At 51.9% G+C, this 23,592-nt stretch overlaps 1 protein-coding gene across 5 annotated transcripts in view; it reads right to left on the bottom strand.

The window, feature by feature from the left end:
* LOC144499961 (arfaptin-2-like) overlaps positions 1 to 23,592 on the bottom strand; it is a 107,314-nt gene that overhangs the window by 64,682 nt on the left and 19,040 nt on the right. Inside the window, exon 1 of one of the 5 annotated variants that reach the window (XM_078222695.1) lies at positions 4,166 to 4,247. The exons of the other annotated variants lie outside the window; for them this stretch is intronic. The gene's annotated coding sequence lies outside the window, so the exon portion shown is untranslated. Of the gene's footprint in view, positions 1 to 4,165; positions 4,248 to 23,592 lie in introns of those variants that run through there. 5 annotated transcript variants of the gene reach the window in all.

Here is a 23,592-nt window from a genome sequence, read left to right as displayed (position 1 = left end):
GCAAAATCTCACTAACTGTCCTGTCTGGAGACAATACACATCTCTTTAACCTGTGCTTAACCCTCTCTCCACTCACATTGTCTGTACCTTTAAGACTTGATTACCTGTAAAGACTCACATTCCAACCATTATTTTGTAAATTGAGTTTGTGTCTTTATATGCCCTGTTTGTGAACAGAACTCCCACTTACCTGACGAAGGAGCAGCGCTCCGAAAGCTGGTGGCTTTTGCTACCAAATAAACCTGTTGGACTTTAACCTGGTGTTGTGAGACTTCTTACCATCAAACACTCCCAGGACAGCTACAGCACAGGGTTAGATACAGCATACCAGCGTGGTGTGTTGGATCTCAAACAATGACGATACAGAGTACAGGAATGAGATCGAGAATCTGGTGAACAGGTGCAGCAACAATAATCTCTCCCTCAATGTCAACAAAATGAAGGGGATAGTCATCGACTTCAGGAAGTGTAGTGGAGAACATGCCCCTGTCGACATCAATGGGGACAAAGTAGAAATGGGTCGAGAGCTTCAGGTTTTTAGGTGTCCAGATCACCAATAAACTGTCCTGGTTCCCCCCATGCTGACATTATTGTTAAGCAAGCCCACCAACGCCTCTACTTTCTCAGAAGATTAAGCAAATTTGATACGTACACTAAGACTCTTACCAACTTTTACAGATGCACAACAGAAAGCATTCTTTCTGGTTTTATGTATCAAGCTTGGTATGGCTCCTGCTCTGCCCAAGACCACAAGAAACGACAAAGTGTCGCGAACGAAGCCCAGTCCATCACTTAAACCAGCCTCCCATCCATTGACAATGTCTACACTCCTGCTGCCTCGGAAAAGCAGCCAGCTTAATTAAGGGCCCCACGCACCCCGGCCATTCTCTCTTCCACCTTCTTCCATCGGGAAAAAGACACAAAAGTCTGAGGTCACGTACCAACCGACTCGAGAACAGCTTCTTCCCTGCTGCTGTCAGACTTTTGAATGGACCGGAGACCTTGACAGAAATTTTTGTCTCCTCATTGGCTACAGGTGAAGTTCCAGAGGACTGGAGGATAGCCAATGTTGTTCCATTGTTTAAGAAGGGCAGCAGGGATAATAGTGAGCCTTACATTAGTGGTAGGGGAATTATTGGAAAATATTTTTTCGGGACAGGATTTACTCACATTTGGAAACAAATGGACTTATTAGTGATAGACAGCACGGTTTTGTGAAGGGGAAGTCGTGCTTCACTGACTTGATCAAGTTTTTCGAGGAAGTGACAAAGATGATAGAAACATAGAAACATAAAGATAGGAGGAGGAGGAGGCCATTCAGCCCTTCGAGCCTGCTCCACCATTCAATATCATGGCTGATCATCCAACTCAATAGCCTCATCCTGTTTTCTCCCCATAACCTTTGGTCCCATTCGCTCCAGGTGCTATATCCAGCCGCCTCTTGAATACATGATAGATGAGGCAGTGGATGTTGGATACATGGATTTCAGTAAAGCCTTTGACAAGGTACCTCATGGCAGACTGGTATGAAAGGTGAAGTCACACGGGATCAGAGGAGAGCTGGCACGATGGATACAGAACTGGCTTGGCCATAAAAGACAGAGGGTAGCAGGAGAGGGGTGCTTTTCTGAATGTAAGGCTGTGACTAGCGGTGTTCCACAGGGATCAGTTCTGGGACCTTTGTTGTTCTTGGTATATATAAATGATTTGGAGGAAAATGCAGCTGGTCTGATTATTAAGTTCGCAGACAACACAAAAATTGGTGGAGTTGTGGATAGTGAAGAGGATTGTCAGAGGATACAGCAAGATATAGACCGGTTGGAGACTTGGGCGGAGAAATGGCAGATGGAGTTTAATCCGGACAAGTGTGAGATAATGCATTTTGGAAGGTCCAATGCATGTAGGAATTATACAGTAAATGGTAGAACCTTTAGAGTATTGACAGGCAGAGAGATCTGGGCGTACATGTCCGCCGATCACTGAAAGTGGCAACACAGGTGGATAAGGTAGTCAAGAAGGCATACGGCATGCTTGCTTTCATTGGTCGGGGCATTGAGTATAAAAATTGGCAGGTCATGCTGCAGCTGTACAGAACCTTAGTTAGGCCTCATTTAGAATATTGTGTACAATTCTGGTCGCCACACTACCAGAAGGATGTGGATGCTTTGGAGATGGTACGGAAGAGGTTTACCAGGATGTTGCCTGGTCTGGAGGGAGGGTATTAGCTATGAGGAGAGGTTGGATAAACTCGGTTTGTTCTCACTGGAACAACAGAGGTTGAGGGGTGACCTGATAGAGGATAAAAAGATTATGAGTGGCATGGACAGAGTGGATAGTCAGGTGCACTTTCCTAGGGTAGAAAAGTCAAGTACTCGGGGACATAGGTTTAAGGTGCGTGGGGAAAAGTTTAGAGGAGATGTGCGAGGCAGGTTTTGTTTTTTACATAGAGGGTGATGAATGTCTGGAACGCGCTGCCTGGGGAGGTGGTGGGAGCAGGTACGATAGTGGCATTTAAGAGGCAACTAGATGAATACATGAATAGGATGGGAATGGAAGGATACGGACTCCATACGTGTATATGGTTTTAGTTTCGGCTGACATCATGATCGGCGCAGGATTGGAGGGGCCAAAGGGACTCTTCTCTGTTATATTTTTCTTTGTTCTTTGACCTACCTTGCATTAAGTTGATCTTTCTCTACACCCCAGCTATGACTGTAACACTACATTCTGCACACTCTCCTTTCCTTCTCTATGAATGGTATGCTTTGTCTATATAGTGCACAAGAAACAATACTTTTCACTGTATACTAATACATGTAACAATAATAAATCAAATCAAAGAATAAAGCTCCCTCTACACTGACCCCATCAAACACTCCCAGGAAAGGTACAGCACGGGGTTAGATACAGAGTAAAGCTCCCTCTACACTGACCCCATCAAACACTCCCAGGACAGGTACAGCACGGGGTTAGATACAGAGTAAAGCTCCCTCTACACTCTCCCCATCAAACACTCCCAGGACAGGTACAGCACGGGGTTAGATACAGAGTAAAGCTCTCTCTACACTGTCCCCCATCAAACACTCCCAGGACAGGTACAGCACGGGGTTAGATACAGAGTAAAGCTCCCTCTACACTGTCCCCATCAAACACTCCCAGGATAGGTACAGCACGGTGTGAGATACAGAGTAAAGCTCTCTCTACACTGTCCCCATCAAACCCTCCCAGCACAGGTACAGCACGGTGTGAGATACAGAGTAAAGCTCTCTCTACACTGTCCCCATCCAACCCTCCCAGCACAGGTACAGCACGGGGTTAGATATTTTGTTCTGCAGCACACATCTAGGGGTACATGTTCATAGCTCCTTGAAAGTGGAGTCACAGGTGGACAGAGAGGTGAAGAAGGCATTCGGCATGCTTGGTTTCATTGGTAAGAACATTGAATACAGGAGTTGGGACATCTTGTTGAAGTTGTACAAGACATTGGTAAGGCCACACTTGGAATACTGGGTGCAGTTCTGGTCACCCTATTATAGAAAGGATATTATTAAACTAGAAAGAGTGCAGAAAAGATTTACTAGGAGGCTACTGGGACTTGATGGTTTGAGTTATGAGGAGAGGTTGGATAGACTGGGACTTTTTTCCCTGGAGCGTAGGAGGCTGAGGGGTGACCTTATAGAGATCTATAAAATAATGAGGGGCACAGATCAGCTAGATAGTCAATATCTTTTCCCAAAGGTAGGGGAGTCTAAAACAAGAGGGCATAGGTTTAAGGTGAGAGGGGAGAGATACAAAAGGGTCCAGAGGAGGAATTTTTTCACAGAGGGTGGTGAGTGTCTGGAACAAGTTGCAAGAGGTAGTAGTAGAGGTGGGTACAATTTTGTCTTTTAAAAAGCGTTCAGTTACATGGGTAAGATTGGTATAGAGGGATACGGGCCAAATGTGGGCAATTGGGAAAGCTTAGGGGTTTAAAAAAAGGGTGGCATGGACAAGTTGGGCCGAAGGGCCTGTTTCCATGCTGTAAACCTCTATGACTTGAGCACAAATTATGAAAAGCAAGTATGCCAGTGAAGACACGATGGGCCGAAGGGCCTTTACTGCACAGTACGATTCTCTGATTCTATGAATCGCAACAATGCTTTCAACACAACAGCTGCAGTAATACCTGAGCCTCGGGCCCTGCTTCGAAGAGGGATTGTAACACAGAAAGCCGACTGTTCCTGCGAAACCTGACTCTCATTCTCCAACGTTCAGAGTAGGTTTAAGCAGACAGAATTCTCCAATCATTCCAAACGTTGCCTGATCAGGTGACAGATTCAAACTTGCCCCTGCTGTATAATCAGGCTCCTGCTCACACAAAGCTTTTAATCTGCCTGATCAGTAAATCCATGGGCACACCCAGAGTTCCCACATCCCTGCTCAGCCTCTACCTAATGGACCTGGAATGCAGCGCAGAGCTAACAGTGCTGAGCAGCCACACTGATTACAAACAGCTTCAACATCACGAACTATCACACCACTGAACCAGAGGGTCAGCGCAGAGGGAGCGCCGCACTGCCAGAGGGTCAGCGCAGAGGGAGCGCCGCACTGCCAGAGGGTCAGCGCAGAGGGAGCGCCGCACGGCCAGAGGGTCAGCGCAGAGGGAGCGCCGCACTGCCAGAGGGTCAGCGCAGAGGGAGCGCCGCACTGCCAGAGGGTCAGCGCAGAGGGAGCGCCGCACTGCCAGAGGGTCAGCGCAGAGGGAGCGCCGCACTGCCAGAGGGTCAGCGCAGAGGGAGTGCCGCACTGCCAGAGGGTCAGCGCAGAGGGAGTGCCGCACTGCCAGAGGGTCAGCGCAGAGGGAGTGCCGCACTGCCAGAGGGTCAGCGCAGAGGGAGTGCCGCACTGCCAGAGGGTCAGCGCAGAGGGAGTGCCGCACTGCCAGAGGGTCAGCGCAGAGGGAGTGCCGCACTGCCAGAGGGTCAGCGCAGAGGGAGTGCCGCACTGCCAGAGGGTCAGCGCAGAGGGAGCGCCGCACTGCCAGAGGGTCAGCGCAGAGGGAGTGCCGCACTGCCAGAGGGTCAGCGCAGAGGGAGTGCCGCACTGCCAGAGGGTCAGCGCAGAGGGAGCGCCGCACTGCCAGAGGGTCGGTGCGGTGGAAAATAGAAGCTGTGTTTCCTATCATCCAGTGGTGTCTACATTTAAAATTATTCACTGACAGTATTGATTCCTGGGGATATGAAAGGCACTACACAAATGCAAGTTCACATCTTTTTTTCCCCGCTTGGTGAATTTGTGCTGAGTGTCATGGGCTGTCTGCTGGGTGTTTGATAAGTGGGCAGGTGCCTGGATAACTAGGTGGAAGAGGTGGGTAAGGGGGCGGGCGGGGGCATCGGGGGGCGAGGGGGGGAGGGGGGGAGGGGCGAGCGAGGGGGGGAGGGGGGGGCGAGCGAGGGGGGGAGGGGGGGGCGAGCGAGGGGGGGAGGGGGGGGGCGAGCGAGGGGGGGAGGGGGGGGGCGAGCGAGGGGGGGAGGGGGGGGGCGAGCGAGGGGGGGAGGGGGGGGGGCGAGCGAGGGGGGGAGGGGGGGGGCGAGCGAGGGGGGGGGAGGGGGCGAGCGAGGGGGGGGAGGGGGCGAGCGAGGGGGGGGAGGGGGCGAGCGAGGGGGGGGAGGGGGCGAGCGAGGGGGGGAGGGGGGGAGGGGGCGAGCGAGGGGGGGGAGGGGGCGAGCGAGGGGGGGGGAGGGGGCGAGCGAGGGGGGGGAGGGGGCGAGCGAGGGGGGGGAGGGGGCGAGCGAGGGGGGGGGAGGGGGCGAGCGAGGGGGGGGGAGGGGGCGAGCGAGGGGGGGGAGGGGGCGAGCGAGGGGGGGGGAGTGGGCGAGCGAGGGGGGGGGAGGGGGCGAGCGAGGGGGGGGGAGGGGGCGAGCGAGGGGGGGGGAGGGGGCGAGCGAGGGGGGGGGAGGGGGCGAGCGAGGGGGGGGGAGGGGGCGAGCGAGGGGGGGGGAGGGGGCGAGCGAGGGGGGGGGAGGGGGCGAGCGAGGGGGGGGGAGGGGGCGAGCGAGGGGGGGGGGAGGGGGCGAGCGAGGGGGGGGGGAGGGGGCGAGCGAGGGGGGGGAGGGGGCGAGCGAGGGGGGAGGGGGCGAGCGAGGGGGGAGGGGGCGAGCGAGGGGGGGAGGGGGCGAGCGAGGGGGGGAGGGGGCGAGCGAGGGGGGGAGGGGGCGAGCGAGGGGGGGAGGGGACGAGCGAGGGGGGGAGGGGGCGAGCGAGGGGGGGAGGGGGCGAGCGAGGGGGGGAGGGGGCGAGCGAGGGGGGGGGGGCGAGCGAGGGGGGGAGGGGGCGAGCGAGGGGGGGAGGGGGCGAGCGAGGGGGGGAGGGGGCGAGCAAGGGGGGGAGGGGGCGAGCGAGGGGGGGGAGGGGGCGAGCGAGGGGGGGGAGGGGGCGAGCGAGGGGGGGAGGGGGCGAGCGAGGGGGGGGAGGGGGCGAGCGAGGGGGAGGGGGCGAGCGAGGGGGGGCCAGGGCGAGCGAGGGGGGGGCCAGGGCGAGCGAGGGGGGGGCCAGGGCGAGCGAGGCGGGGGCCAGGGCGAGCGAGGGGGGGGGCCAGGGCGAGCGAGGGGGGGGCCAGGGCGAGCGAGGGGGGGGCCAGGGCGAGCGAGGGGGGGGCCAGGGCGAGCGAGGGGGGGGCCAGGGCGAGCGAGGGGGGGGCCAGGGCGAGCGAGGGGGGGGCCAGGGCGAGCGAGGGGGGGGGCCAGGGCGAGCGAGGGGGGGGGCCAGGGCGAGCGAGGGGGGGGGCCAGGGCGAGCGAGGGGGGGGGCCAGGGCGAGCGAGGGGGGGGCCAGGGCGAGCGAGGGGGGGGCCAGGGCGAGCGAGGGGGGGCCAGGGCGAGCGAGGGGGGGGCCAGGGCGAGCGAGGGGGGGGCCAGGGCGAGCGAGGGGGGGGCCAGGGCGAGCGAGGGGGGGGCCAGGGCGAGCGAGGGGGGGGCCAGTGCGAGCGAGGGGGGGGCCAGGGCGAGCGAGGGGGGGGCCAGGGCGAGCGAGGGGGGGGCCAGGGCGAGCGAGGGGGGGGCCAGGGCGAGCGAGGGGGGGGCCAGGGCGAGCGAGGGGGGGGCCAGGGCGAGCGAGGGGGGGGCCAGGGCGAGCGAGGGGGGGGCCAGGGCGAGCGAGGGGGGGGCCAGGGCGAGCGAGGGGGGGGCCAGGGCGAGCGAGGGGGGGGCCAGGGCGAGCGAGGGGGGGGCCAGGGCGAGCGAGGGGGGGCCAGGGCGAGCGAGGGGGGGGCCAGGGCGAGCGAGGGGGGGGCCAGGGCGAGCGAGGGGGGGGCCAGGGCGAGCGAGGGGGGGGCCAGGGCGAGCGAGGGGGGGGCCAGGGCGAGCGAGGGGGGGGCCAGGGCGAGCGAGGGGGGGGCCAGGGCGAGCGAGGGGGGGGCCAGGGCGAGCGAGGGGGGGGCCAGGGCGAGCGAGGGGGGGGCCAGGGCGAGCGAGGGGGGGGCCAGGGCGAGCGAGGGGGGGGCCAGGGCGAGCGAGGGGGGGGCCAGGGCGAGCGAGGGGGGGGCCAGGGCGAGCGAGGGGGGGGCCAGGGCGAGCGAGGGGGGGGCCAGGGCGAGCGAGGGGGGGGCCAGGGCGAGCGAGGGGGGGGACTGTGGAGCTGAGTGTTTCTGGACAGTTACAATTCAATTGTGGAGGCAGCACTTTGAATGAAGGTCTCCCTCTGGCCCCCAGCAGCCTCTGTCACTCGCACACACTCTCCACACCAACCTCACCTTGCTGGAAGCAGCTATGCCGCACCTGCACTCTTCACCACATCAGTTCCACTGTTTGTCTCTGCTGAAACAGTCGGACTCCATTCCACACACACTGTTCCTGGCCTCACACCAATGCTCACACACACACACACACAGCCACGTCACCAGCCCGGACCGTCAGACTTCCAGGAGGAGGAGCAGCTGCTGACAGCTTGCTCAACAAAAGGAAACTTTGCTGCACACCACTCTCGCTGTGAGCAATGAAGGTGTAAACATCAGCACTTCCTGCAGCAGCACGTCAATCCCCAGAAAACAACTTGACCCACTAACACCAAGCACCTTCTCCATAGCTAAGCTGCAGAGCTGGGCTGAGAGGTGGCAAATGGAGTTCAATGCGGAAAAGTGTGAGGTGATTCACTTTGGAAGGGGTAACAGGAATACAGAATACTGAGCTAATGGTAAGATACTTGGTAGTGTGGATGAACAGAGATATCTCGGTGTCCACGTGCATAGATCCCTGAAAGTTGGCACCCAGGTTGATAGGGTTGTTAAGAAGGCGTACGGTGTGTTAGTTTTTATTGGTAGAGGGATTGAGTTTCGGAGCCAGGAGGTCATGCTGCAACTGTACAAAACTCTGGTCCGGCCGCACTTGGAGTATTGCGTACAGTTCTGGTCGCCGTATTATAGGAAGGATGTGGAAGTGTTGGAAAGGGTGCAGAGGAGATTTACTAGGATGAGATTTTGCAAGCCCAGGCAAGTCGTGGGGGTTACAGATAGTGTGACATGAACCCAAGATCCCGGTTGAGGCCGTCCTCGTGTGTGCGGAACCTGGCTCTCAGCAGACGCTACGACAACGGATGAATGAACACCGCTCGACAATCACCAGGCAAAAGTGTTCTCTTCCTGTTGGGGAACACTTCAGCGGTCACGGGCATTCGGCCTCTGATCTTCGGGTAAGCGTTCTCCAAGGCGGCCTGAACGACACACGACAACGCAGAGTCGCTGAGCAGAGACTGATAGCCAAGTTCCGCACACACGAGGACGGCCTCAACCGGGATATTGGGTTCATGTCACACTATCTGTAACCCCCACGACTTGCTTGGGCTTGCAAAATCTCACTAACTGTCCTGTCTGGAGACAATACACATCTCTTTAACCTGTGCTTAACCTTCTCTCCACTCAGTGTCTGTACCTTTAAGACTTGATTACCTGTAAAGACTCGCATTCCAACCATTATTTTGTAAATTGAGTTTGTGTCTTTATATTCCCTGTTTGTGAACTGAAATCCCACTTACCTGATGAAGAAGCAGCGCTCCGAAAGCTAGTGGCTTTTGCTACCAAATAAACCTGTTGGACTTTAACCTGGTGTTGTGAGACTTCTTACTGTGTTGACTCCTCCGGACAGAGAGATCTTGAGGAACTGGTTTAACATTAACAATCTCCAGGCAGTACCCAGCCCTGGCAGACAGCAGGCTGTGTGAATGAAGGGAGTTAAGGGGTGTGGAGAATATCCACTGAACTTTGGAACTCAAACCAAACTCTCACATTCGCAAATGGCCACAGCAGGCCAGCAGTGAGCCGGAGCTTGTAATGGCTGCAACTCCAAATAAACTACACATCAAACAGCAAACACCTGGGCCACTCAGACACTGGAAACAACCACCTCTGCTCACACCACCACCTACACAGCACCCTGCTGGCAGGAAGACCGGGTCACACTCCGAGGGGGGGGGCGGGGGGGGGGGGTGCAGGGGGCAGAGCTGGCACAGGGGTGGGAAGGGCAGAGCTGGCACAGAGCTTTTGAACTGGAGACCCCCGCAGTGGGCTGAGGGGTGAATGGGGCTTGGTGCAGGGGCAGCTGGAGCTGAAATGAAGAACTCACAACGGGTCAGTGACTGCACCTTGCTGAGCAGCCCAAACACAGACAGAGAAAATAGGAGCAGGAGGAGGCCATTCGGCCCTTCGAGCCTGCTCCACTATTCAATATAATCATGGGTGATCATGTGCTGTCAGTATCCCACTCCCACTTTCTCTCCATGCCCCTTCATCCCTTTCGCCACAAGGGACACGTCCAGCTCCCTCTGGAACATATCTAACAAACTGGCCCCAACAGCTTTCTGGGGGAGAGAATTCCACAGGTTCACAACTCTCTGAGTGAAGACGTTCTTCCTCATCTCAGTCCTGAATGACTTACCCCTTATTCTTAGACTCTGACCCCTAGTTCTGCACTTCCCCAATATCGGGAGCATTCTTCCCGTACCTCGCCTGTCCAGTCCCATCAGGATTTTATTTGTTTCTATGAGATCCTCTCTCATTCTTCTAAATTTCAGTGAATTACAGGCCCAGTTGACGCAATCGCTCCTCATACAGCAATCCTGCCACCCCAGGAATCAGTCTGGTGAACCCTCGCCGCACTACCTCTATGGCAAGAATATCCTTTCTTCAATAAGGAGACCAAAACTGCGCACAATACTCCAGGTGTGGTCTCACCAAGGCTCTGTACAGCTACAGAGACACATCCTTGCTCCTGAACTCAAATCCTCTTGCAATGAAGGACAACACACCACTTGCCACCTAACCGCTTGCTGTAGCTGTATGCTTGCTTTTAGTGGCTGGTGTACAAGGACACCCAGGTACATCAACATGGGCAGCACGGTGGCACAGTGGTTAGCACTGCTGCCTCAGCGCCTGGGACCAGAGTTCGATTCCCGACTTGGGTCACTGTCTGTGTGGAATCTGCATGTTCTCCCCGTGTCTGCGTGGGTTTCCTCCGGGTGCTCCGGTTTCCTCCCACAATCCGAAAGGTGTGCTGATTAGCTGCATTGGCTATGCTAAATTCTCCCTCAGTGTACCTGAACAGGCACCGGAGTGTGGCGACTAGGGGATTTTCACAGTAACTTCATAGTGTTAATGTAAGCCTACTTGTGACACTAATAAACTTTAAAACATTTCCCAATCTATCGCCATTTAAATAATACTCTGCCATTCTGTTTTCATATCTGAAGTGGACCATTTTACATTTCGCCATGCTGTACTGCATCTGCCATGGATTTGCCCACTCACGCAACTTGTCTAAATCACCTTGAAGCCCTCTTAATATCCTCCTCACCTCTCACATTCCCACCAAGTTTCGTGTCATCAACAAACTTGGAAACATTACATTTGGTTCCTCATCCAATCATTGATGTGTATTGTGAAAAGCTGGGGTCCCAGCACTGACCCCTGCGAGACCCCCCCAGTCACTGGCTGCCACTCCAAAAAAGACCCATTTAAGGCTCCTAATAATCTGCCTTATGACAATTCTTTGCAACATTATAAGCTCCTCCTTTTACTTATGATGACACGTGCTTTGGAAAGCATTATTTTCTTTTGATGGGATATTCCTTCAAGAATGTGGACTGGGGAGGTTTTTGAAAGAGGGCTAATTAGTTTCCTGATTATGACGTCATTATGTGACTGGGGCTGCCATAGCAATGAACAGCTAAGAAGCAACAGGTAAATAGAAAGCTAATTGCAGTGGGGTTTCTGTTTGGCAGTTCAGAGCACAGAATTCCTGCAAAGAGTAACCAAGCAAGGTTCACTCTGATGGAACTGAATGGATTGAGGCAGGTTTCTGAGAATAGAACAGAGACTGTGTTACTGTGTGTGTTAAACAGTTAGAAAGGCTAGAGAATGGAAGACAAGGAGACTGGTCAAGACCCAGTGCCACTGTCTTGCCAGAGCCCACCAGACTATCTAAAGGGGTCAGTGAAGGGAGTCTCTGGAGATATTTCTGTTTGATAGGCTTTGAACAGATCCCGGTATCGAAACAGATCGGAGAATAAAACAGGCTATATTACAGTTTGCGCTGTACAACTGGAAAGGACAGGACACTGGAAAGAGAGAGAGAGGAATTTGGGATTGGACAAGGTCCAGTATTGCACTGGATGTGGGGCCAGAGCTCACCAGACTGCTAACAGAGTCTCTGGGGATTCTGTGCCATCGGGACTTTGTGACCCGAATGAAAGAGGATTTATAGACACGTGCCTTGTCGATGGTGACCATGGTCCTGGACTTCAGATGGAATTGGTTTTTCAGAATTTTGTATAGTTTTACTTGGTCACGGTCTTTGTCAGCTCCGACACGGCGTGCTTGGCCAGTTCCCCGGGCGGCAGCAGAGGGTACACAGCAGTCTGGACCTCCCAGGAGCTGACGATACTGCAATTGTAATGGGCCAGACACGAAGCCTGGTTCGCAATGCGCTCAAAGATGTCGTTGACGGAGTTCCTGATGGCTTTGGAGGAGATGCCGATGTCAGGGTGAACCTGCCTCATCATTTTATAAAATGTAGATGGCGTAACTCCCCTCCCTGGACTTCCTCCTCCTCATGCCACTCTTTGCAGCTTCTTCAGCGCTTCCTTGGCGCACTTCTTGAGGACTTGTCGTCAGGCATGCAGCTGCTGGTGAATGTGACTCAAGGACCGTGTCAGTTATGGTGATGAGATCGAAACCATTTCCCTCTATTTGTACCAATGGTCAATAGTTCAGCTATCTTACTTTCAGATCAAGTGATTTCAATTTTATTTTTAATACTATTCCCTGCATGGATCTTATTTTCTGATACACTAATCTATCCCTTCCTGATCCACACAGCTTGTCCACATCAATATACTTTTCTATTGCTTCAAATTTTAGCTTTGGATTTCCAAATCTCCCTTCAGCAAATCCTACCCCCAACCCTGCCCGTCAGTTTTAACAGTAAGAAGTTTAACAACACCAGGTTAAAGTCCAACAGGTTTATTTGGTAGCAAAAGTCACACAAGCTTTCGGAGCCTTAAGCTCCTTCTTCAGGTGAGTGGGAATTCTGTTCACAAACAGGGCATATAAAGACGCAAACTCAATTTACAGAATAATGGTTGGAATGCGAATACTTACAGCTAATCAAGTCTTAAAGGTACAAATAATGTGAGTGGAGATTGCATTAAGACAGGTTAAAGAGATGTGTATTGTCTCCAGACAGGACAGCCAGTGAGACTCTGCAAGTCCAGGCAAGCTGTGGGGGTTACAGATAGTGTGACATGAACCCAATATCCCGGTTGAGGCCGTCCTCATGTGTGCGGAACTTGGCTATCAGTTTCTGCTCAGCGACTCTGCGCCGTCGTGTGTCGTGAAGGCCGCCTTGGAGAACGCTTACCCAAAGACCAGAGGCCGAATGCCCGTGACCGCTGAAGTGTTCCCCAACAGGAAGAGAACACTCTTGCCTGGTGATTGTCGAGCGGTATTCATTCATCCGTTGTCGCAGCGTCTGCATGGTCTCACCAATGTACCATGCCTCCGGACATCCTTTCCTGCAGCGTATCGGGTAGACAATGTTGGCCGAGATGCAAGAGTATGTACCATGTACCTGGTAGATGGTGTTCTCACGTGAGATGATGGCATCTGTGTCGATGATCTGGCACGTCTTGCAGAGGTTGCTGTGGCAGGGTTGTGTGGTGTCGTGGTCACTGTTCTCCTGAAGGCTGGGTAGTTTGCTGCGGACAATGGTCTGTTTGAGGTTGTGCAGTTGTTTGAAGGCAAGAAGTGGGGGTGTGGGGATGGCCTTGGCGAGATGTTCGTCTTCATCAATGACATGTTGAAGGCTCCGGGGGAGAATGCCGGCATCTCCACATCGTCAGTTTTAAGCCAATTTTCCCGATCCTGGCCCTATCTGGTGCACTCCTTTGAACACACTCTCCCTTGCTGTCACACATTATTACTATTATTTACTTAGCAAATGCAAACTCTCTAAGCCAGGCAGTTTGTTCCAGTCCTGCTGTGTTGTGTGGGGATAGGCTTATGCTGAGTCTGTGGATTGAACACTCGATCTGTGCAGAGTCTGGTCTCTTCCACAGGCACTAATGTTCCATTGGTGGAGGTTGGCTAAGCAGGGCCATGATTGGTCCTGAACCTGTTGAGTGGACCACTCTTTCCATGGAAGGTTGAAACCAGGCAGCTGTTGGATTGGATTTGAGACCAACTGAATTGGAGTATCATTATCCACATCACTGCCCTGCACTATTGCCTTGGCCCTTCTCAACTTTCCAAATCTCCTTTCATGTAAACTTCCCTCAACTATTTAGTTTATTTTTGTTGTAAACCTCTATCAAATCTTTCCTTAATCTCCTTTGCTCCAAGGAGAACAACCCCAACTTCTCCAATCCAACCTTGTAGCTAAAATCCCGGAACCCTGGAACCATTCTGGTAAATCTCCTTTGCATCCTCGAGGATCCTCACGTATGGTGATCAGAACTGGACTCCGATCATCTTAATTGTGATCTAACCAGAGTTTTATAAAGCTTGGCAGGAAGCAGAGAGTTGACATAAATGGGTCTTTATCTGATTGGCAGTCAGTGACTAGTGGGGCTCCCCAGGGATCTGTGCTCGGACCCCGAGTGTTTGCATTATATATTAATGGATAGTCAGAAGTTTTTTCCCAGGGTGGAAGAGTCAATTACTCGGGGGCACAGGTTTAAGGTGTGAGGGGCAAGGTTTAAAGGAGATGTACGAGGCAGGTTTTTTACACAGAGGATGGTGGGTGCCTGGGAACTCATTGCCGGGGAGGTAGTGGAAGCGGATACGGTAGTGACTTTTAAGAGGCATCTTGACAAGTACATGAATAGGATGGGAGGAGAGGGAGAGGGTCCCCAGAAGGGTAGGGGGTTTTAGTTCAGTTGGGCAGCATGATTGGTGCAGACTTGGAGGGCCGAAGGGCCTGTTCCTGTGCTGTAATTTTCTTTGTTCTAGTGATTTGGAAGAGGGAACTGAATGTATTATCTCCAAATTTTCAGACGATACAAAATTGGGTGGGAGGGTGAGCTGTGAGGAGGATGCAGAGATGCTTCAGCGTGATTTGGACAGGCATCTGTATGGCAGATGCGTGTGGATAAATGTGAGGTTCCCCACTTTGGTAGCAATCAAAGACAGATTATTACTTGAATGGGTGTAAATTGAGGTGGATACTCCGAGACCTTGGAGTCCTCGTGCATCAAAGAACAAAGAACAATACAGCACAGGAACAGGCCCTTCGGCCCTCCAAGCCCGCGCCGCTCCCCGGTCCAGGATTGAATCCTGAATCCAGGATCCCCGCCCAATTTTCCAGCCTATCTACATACCAATATCCTATCCACCGAGCTGTCCCTCACAGCTACGATGCTTTGTTCATTACAACCTATTAACTCACCCCCACCCCCCCATTCCAGACCATGTGATCTCCAGGGAGAGGCGAAAACCCAGAGTGAAAAACCCCAGGGGCAATATGGGGAAAAAAAATCTGGGAAATTCCTCTCCGACCCCCTGAGGCGATCGAAACGAGTCCAGGAGATCACAATGGCCCTGATCGGAAAATGCTTCCCAACCCTAGTCATTTCCACTTCCACGAACACCATATGAATTCCCTGCCCCCGAGACAGGTTCCCAACTATCCGCAGTCTCGCTCTGTACTGGCACCAGCAAGATGATCATAGAATGAAGCCTTGAAACGAGAAACAAGGAACAATTAGCCCGCGCCGCTCCCTGGTCCAAACTAGACCACTCTTTTGTATCCCTCCATTCCCACTCCGTTCATATAGCTGTCTAGATAAGTCTTAAACGTTCCCAGTGTGTCCGCCTCCACCACCTTGCCCGGCAACACATTCCAGGCCCCCACCACCCTCTGTGTGAAATATGTCCTTCTGATATCTGTGTTAAACCCCCCCCTTCACCTTGAACCTATGACCCCTCGTGAACGTCACCACCGACCCGGGGAAAAGCTTCCCACCGTTCACCCTATCTATGCCTTTCATAATTTTATACACCTCTATTAAGTCTCCCCTCATCCTCCGTCTTTCCAAGGAGAACAACCCCAGTTTCCCCAATCTCTCCTCATAACCAAGCCCCTCCATACCAGGCAACATCCTGGTAAACCTCCTCTGTACTCTCTCCATAGCCTCCACGTCCTTCTGGTAGTGTGGCGACCAGAACTGGACGCAGTATTCCAAATGCGGCCGAACCAACGTTCTATACATCTGCAACATCAGACCCCAACTCTTATACTCTATGCCCCGTCCTATAAAGGCAAGCATGCCATATGCCTTCTTCACCACCTTCTCCACCTGTGACGTCACCTTCAAAGATCTGTGGACTTGCATACCCAGGTCCCTCTGCGTCTCTACACCCTTTATGGTTCTTCCATTTATCGTGTAGCTCCTCCCTACATTATTCCCACCAAAATGCATCACTTCGCATTTATCAGGATTGAACTCCATCTGCCATTTCCTTGCCCAAATTTCCAGCCTATCTATATCCTTCTGTAGCCTCTGACAATGTTCCTCACTATCTGCAAGTCCTGCCAGTTTTGTGTCGTCCGCAAACTTACTGATCATCAGTTGCTGAAAGCAAGCACGCAGGTACAGCAGGCAGTAAAGATGGCAAATGGTATGTTGGCCTTCATAGCGGGAGGATTTGTGTATAACAATAGGGATGTTTTGTTGCAACTGCATAGGGAGTTGGTATGGCCACACTTGAATAGTATGCACAGCTTTGGTGTCCTTCTGAGGAAGAATGCCCTTGCTATAGGGAGTCTCCATAGAATCCCTACAATGCAGAAGGAGGCCATTCGGCCCATCAGGTCTGCATCGACTACAATGCCACTGGGCCCTATCCCCATAACCCCATGCATTTACCCTAGCTAGTACCCCTGACACTAGGGGGCAATTTAGCACGCCAATCCACCTAACTTGCACATCCTTCGACTGTGGAAGGAAAATGGAGCACCCGGAGGAGACCCACACAGACACAGGGAGAATGCGCAAATACCACACAAATAGTGACCCAAGCCAGGAATCGAACCCGAGTCCCTGCCAATGTTTGATTTGATTTATTATTGTCACATGTATTAACATAGTGAAAAGCTTCTTGCACGCTATACAGACAAAACATACCATTCATAGAGAAGGAAAGGAGAGAGTGCAGAATGTAGTGTTACAGTCATAGCTAGGGTGTAGAGAAAGATCAACTTAATGCAAGGTAGGTCCATTCAAAAGTCTGACAGCAGCAGGGAAAAAGCTGTTCTTGAGTCGGTCAGTACGTGACTTCAGACTTTTGTATCTTTTTCCCGAAGGAAGAAGGTGGAAGAGAGAATGTCCGTGGTGCATGGGGTCCTTAATTATGCTGGCTGATTTGCCGAGGCAGCGGGAAGTGTAGACAGAGTCACTGGATGGGAGGCTGGTTTGCGTGATGGATTGGGCTACATTCACAACCTTTTGCAGTTCCTTGCGGTCTTGGGCAGAGCAGGATCCATACCAAGCTGTGATACAACCAGAAAGAATGCTTTCTATGGTGCATCTGTAAAAGTTGGTGAGAGTCACAGCTGACATGCCAAATTTCCTTAGTCTTCTAAGAAGAGGCGTTGGTGGGCTTTCTTAACTAGAGTGTCGACATGGGGGGACTAGGACAGGTTGTGGTGATCTGGACACCTAAAAGCTTGAAGCTCTCGACCCTTTCTACTTCGTCCATGTTGATGTATCTCCACATCGTTATGTAGACAGGGGCATGTTCCCCTTTACGCTTCCTGAAGTCGATGACAATCTCCTTCATTTTGTTGACATTGAGGGAGAGATTATTGTTGCCGCACCAGTTCACCAGATTCTCTATCTCATTCCTGTACTCTGTCTCGTCATTGTTTGAGATCCGACCCACTACAGTGGTGTCGTCAGCAAACTTGAAAATCGAATTGGAGGGGAACTTGGCCGCACAGTCATAGGTGTATAAGGAGTATGGCAGGGGGCTGAGGACACAGCCTTGTGGGGCACCGGTGTTGAGGATGATCGTGGAGGAGGTGTTGTTGCCTATCCTTATTGATTGTGGTCTGTGAGTTAGGAAGTTCAGGATCCAGTCGCAGAGGGAGGTGCCGAGGCCCAGGGGTTTGGAGATGAGTTTTGCAGGAATAATGGTGTTGAAGGCTGAGCTGTAGTCTATGAATAGGAGTCTGACATAGGTGTCCTTGTTATCTAGGTGTTCCAGGGTTGAGTGCAGGGCCAGAGAATGGCATCTGCTGTGGACCTGTTGCGGCGATAGGCAAACTGTAGTGGATCCAGGCAGTTTGTGAGGTTGGAATTGATTCGTGCCATGACTAACCTTTCGATGCATTTCATAATGATGGATGTCAGAGCCACCGGCCGATAGTCATTAAGGCACACTGCCTGGTTTTTCTTAGGTACCAGGATGATGGTCGTCTTCTTGAAGCAGGTAGGGACCTCAGATTGTTGTAAAGAGAGGTTGAAGATGTCTGTGAATACCCCCGCCAGCTGATCCGCACAGGATCTGAGTGCACGTCCGGGTACCCCCATCCGGGCCAGTTGCTTTCCGTAGGTTGACCTTGGAGAAAGTTGCTCTGACATCTGCAACGGTGACCCCAGATACAGGTTCATCCAGGGTGGAGGGCATGCTCTCGCTGACCTCTTGCTCAAAACGGGTGTAGAATGCATTGAGCTCATCAGGGAGGGGTGCGTTGGAGCCGGCGATTTTACATGCCTTCATCTTGTAGCCTGTTATGTCTTGCAGACCTTGCCATAGTTGGCGGGGGTCAGTGAGGCAGCAGTGCTAACCACTGTGCCTCCTGTACAGCAAAGGTTTACCAGGCTGATTTCTTGGATGGTGGTGGAAGCTGGTGTCGAGTGTAAATTTGAGGAGTTAGACAGATTTTTAATTGGTAATGGGTTGAAGGGTTAGAAACATAGAAAAACTACAGCACAAAACAGGCCCTTTGGCCCCACAAGTTGTGCCGAACATTTCCCTACCTTTTAGGCCTACCTATAACCCTCCAGCCTATTAAGTCCCATGTACTCATCCAGGAGTCTCTTAAAAGACCCTATTGAGTTTGCCTCCACCACCACTGACGGCAGCCAATGGGTTATGGGGCGAAGGCAGGAAAATGGGGATGAGGAGGATATCAGCCATGATCAAATGGCAGAGCGGACTTGATGGGCCGAATGGCCTAATTCTGCTCCTATATCTTATGAACTAGGGGAATTTCACAGTAACTTCATTGCAGTGTTAATGTAAGCCTTACTTGTGTGACTAATAAATAAACTTTAACTTATAGCAGGTCTGTCATATGAGGAGAGACTAAGTCGGTTAGGATTATATTCATTGGAGTTTAGAAGAGTGAGAGGGGATCTCATAGAAACTTATAAAATTCTAACAGGGTTAGACAGCGTAGATTCAGAAAGAATGTTCCCGATGGTGGGGGAGTCCGGAACTAGGGGTCTTAGTTTGAGGATAAGGGATAAATCTTTTAGAACTGAGATGAGGAGAAATTTCTTCACCCAGAGGGTGGTGAATGTGTGGAATTCACTCCCACAGAAAGTAGTTGAGGCCAAAACGTTGTCTGATTTCAAGAAGAAGTTAGATATAGCTGTTGGGGCTGAAGGGATCGAGGGATATGGGGGGGGGGGGAGGAGGGTGGAAATCATAGAATCAGGATATTGAATTTGATGATCAGCCTGATAATGAATGGCGGAGCAGGCTCGAAGGGCCGAACGGCCTCCTCCTGCTTCTAGTTTCTATACATGTTTCTGCAAAGCGTTCCTCATTTTGTACACAATGCATCTGTTTATGAAGCTGCAGCAATGGAAACTCCAGGTGACCGTCAGCGAATAAGGCAATTAACTATTTATTCACAAGTAGAACAATTATTAACAGGAACCTACTTACAGGATGCAGCAATAGCAATACCATATTGGCAGTGACCACTGTAGCCATTGTCTCCTAAACCGGATTGATCAGCTTTCTGGACCTCCCATGGCCAGAATGGGTAGAATACATGGCAGTGCCATTGGCTGTGCCCAGCGGGCGCTCCAGTGAGATTTCGGGGCATTATCTTCCTTATGGCAGTCCTGGGCTGCAGACATTCAGAAGGCTGGACGCGGCTGCAGTTTATATACTGCACCTGTAGTGAGGAAGCGGTGAGCTCATGATGGGGAGACGAAACAGAGGCTGCCCAACAGTAATCTGGCATCTTTCCTGTGCATGCATAATTAATGCAGCAGGGAGAGGGTGACTTGGCACAATCGGTGGGGAGAACGCCTTTTTTTCACATCTGCTCCAGCATTTGATGCAATGGTGGGAAAATCTGTTTATTTTCCTGTCTCACTTTAATTTCTATGGTCAATTTCTATGGACTTACTTTGTGGGAGGCGAGGGAAGAGATTGCAGAGCCTCTGGCGATGATCTTTGCATCGTCGATGGAGACGGGAGAGGTGCCGGAGGATTGGAGGATTGCAGATGTGGTTCCTATTTTCAAGAAGGGGAATAGGGATAGCTCAGGAAATTACCGACCGGTGAGTCTAACCTCAGTGGTTGGTAAACTGATGGAGAAGATCCTGAGGGACAAGATTTATGAGCATTTAGAGAGGTTTAGTATGCTCAAGAATACTCAGCATGGCTTTGTCAAAGGCAGATCGTGCCTTACGAGCCTGGTGGAGTTCTTCGAAAATGTGACTAAACACATTGACGAAGGGAAAGCGGTAGATGTGGTTTATATGGATTTTAGCAAGGCGTTCGATAAGGTCCCCCATGCAAGGCTTCTAGAAAAAGTGAGAGGGCATGGGATCCAAGGGGCTGCTGCCCTGTGGATCCAGAACTGGCTTGCCCAAAGGACAGTAAGAACAAAGAACAAAGAACAATACAGCACAGGAACAGGCCCTTCGGCCCTCCAAGCCCGCGTGGTATTTGCTACCAAATAAATCTGTTGGACTTTAACCTGGTGTTGTGAGACTTCTTACTGTGTTTACCCCAGTCCAACGCCGGCATTTCCACATCTTGCCCAAAGGAGGCAGAGAGTGTGTATAGATGGGTCTTTTTCTAATTGGAGGTCGGTCACCAGTGGAGTGCCCCAGGGATCTGTTCTGGGACCCTTGCTGTTTGTCATTTTCATAAATGACCTGGATGAGGAAGTGGAGGGATGGGTTGGTAAGTTTGCCGATGACACGAAGGTTGGTGGAGTTGTGGATAGTCTGGAGGGATGTCAGAAGTTACAGAGGGACATAGATAGGATGCAAGACTGGGCGGAGAAGTGGCAGATGGACTTCAACCCAGATAAATGCGTAGTGGTCCATTTTGGCAGGTCAAATGGGATGAAGGAGTACAATATAAAGGGAAACACTCATAGTACGGTAGAGGATCAGAAGGACCTTGGGGTCCGGGTCCATAGGACTCTAAAATCGGCCCCGCAGGTGGAGGAGGTGGTTAAGAAGGCGTATGGTGTGCTGGCCTTTATCAATTGAGGGATTGAGTTTAGGAGTCCGGGGATAATGATGCAGCTATATAAGACCCTCGTCAGACCCCACTTGGAGTACTGTACTCAGTTCTGGTCGCCTCATTACAGGAAGGATGTGGAAAAGATTGAACGGGTGCAGAGGAGATTTACAAGGATGTTGCCTGGATTGAGTGGCATGCCTTATGAGGATAGGCTGAGGGAGCTCGGTCTTTTCTCCTTGGAGAGACTTAGGATGAGAGGAGACCGAATAGAGGTGTATAAGATGTTGAGGGGCATAGATCGGGTGGACTCTCAGAGGCTTTTTCCCAGGGTGGAAATGGCTGCTACGAGAGGACACAGGTTTAAGGTGCTAGGGGGTAGGTACAGGGGAAATGTTAGGGGGAAGTTTTTCACACAGAGGGTGGTGGGCGAGTGGAATCGGCTGCCGTCAATGGTGGTGGAGGCAAACTCAATAGGGTCTTTTAAGAGACTCCTGGATGAGTACACGGGACTTAATAGGATGGAGGGTTATAGGTAGGCCTAAAAGGTAGGGATATGTTCAGCACAACTTGTGGGGCCAAAGGGCCTGTTTTGTGCTGTAGTTTTCTATGTTTCTATTAAGTTGATCTTTCTCTCCACCCTAGCTATGACTGGCTATATCGCTTAGGGCTGGGGGCCTGGACATAGAACATAGAACATAGAACATAGAACATTACAGCGCAGAACAGGCCCTTCGGCCCACGATGTTGCACCGACCAGTTAAAAAAAAAACTGTGACCCTCCAACCTAAACCAATTTCTTTTCGTCCATGAACCTATCTACGGATCTCTTAAACGCCCCCAAACTAGGCGCATTTACTACTGATGCTGGCAGGGCATTCCAATCCCTCACCACCCTCTGGGTAAAGAACCTACCCCTGACATCGGTTCTATAACTACCCCCCCTCAATTTAAAGCCATGCCCCCTCGTGCTGGATTTCTCCATCAGAGGAAAAAGGCTATCACTATCCACCCTATCTAAACCTCTAATCATCTTATATGTTTCAATAAGATCCCCTCTTAGCCGCCGCCTTTCCAGCGAAAACAATCCCAAATCCCTCAGCCTCTCCTCATAGGATCTCCCCTCCATACCAGGCAACATCCTGGTAAACCTCCTCTGCACCCTCTCCAAAGCCTCCACATCCTTCCTGTAATGTGGGGACCAGAACTGCACACAGTACTCCAAGTGCGGCCGCACCAGAGTTGTGTACAGTTGCAACATAACGCTACGACTCCTAAATTCAATCCCCCTACCAATAAACGCCAAGACACCATATGCCTTCTTAACAACCTTATCTACTTGATTCCCAACTTTCAGGGATCTATGCACACATACACCTAGATCCCTCTGCTCCTCCACACTATTCAAAGTCCTCCCGTTAGCCCTATACTCAACACATCTGTTATTCCTACCAAAGTGAATTACCTCACACTTCTCCGCATTAAACTCCATCCGCCACCTCTCGGCCCAACTTTGCAACCTGTCTAAGTCTTCCTGCAAACTACGACACCCTTCCTCACTGTCTACCACACCACCGACTTTGGTGTCATCAGCAAATTTGCTAATCCACCCAACTATACCCTCATCCAGATCATTAATAAATATTACAAACAGCAGTGGCCCCAAAACAGATCCCTGAGGTACACCACTTGTAACCGCACTCCATGATGAATATTTACTATCAACCACCACCCTCTGTTTCCTATCCGCTAGCCAATTCCTGATCCAATTTCCTAGATCACCCCCAATCCCATACATCTGCATTTTCTGCAGAAGCCTACCATGGTGAACCTTATCAAACGCCTTACTAAAATCCATATATACCACGTCCACTGCCTTGCCCCCATCCACCTCCTTGGTCACTTTCTCAAAAAACTCAATAAGGTTAGTAAGGCACGACCTACCTGCCACAAAACCATGCTGACTATCACCTATCAATTCATTACTCTCCAAATAACTATAAATCCTATCCCTTATAATTTTTTCCAACATCTTGCCGACAACAGAAGTGAGACTCACCGGTCTATAATTCCCGGGGAAGTCTCTGTTCCCCTTCTTAAACAATGGGACAACATTCGCTAACCTCCAATCTTCTGGTACTATACCAGAGGCCAACGACGACCTGAAGATCAGAGCCAGAGGCTCTGCAATCACTTCTCTTGCCTCCCAGAGAATCCTTGGATAAATCCCATCCGGACCAGGGGATTTATCTATTTTCAGACCCTCCAGAATATCCTGCACATCCTCCTTATCAACTGTAATACTGTCTATTCTACTCCCTTGCAACCCAGTGTCCTCCTCAGCTATATTCATGTCCCCTTGCGTGAACACCGAAGAGAAATATTGGTTCAATGCTTCACCAATCTCCTCCGGTTCCACACATAACTTCCCTCTGCCATCTATAACTGGCCCTAAACTTGCCCTAACCAACCTTCTGTTCTTGACATACCTATAGAACGCCTTAGGATTCTCTTTAACCCTATCCGCCAAAGTCTTCTCATGTCCCCTTTTAGCCCTTCTAAGCTCGCTCTTCAACTCCCTCTTAGCCAATCTAAAGCTTTCTAGTGCACTACCCGAGTGCTCACGTCTCA

This window comes from Mustelus asterias, chromosome 10, assembly GCF_964213995.1.
Source record: "Mustelus asterias chromosome 10, sMusAst1.hap1.1, whole genome shotgun sequence".
Taxonomy (NCBI): Eukaryota; Metazoa; Chordata; class Chondrichthyes; order Carcharhiniformes; family Triakidae; genus Mustelus; species Mustelus asterias.
This window is presented reverse-complemented; position numbering and strand designations above follow the sequence as displayed.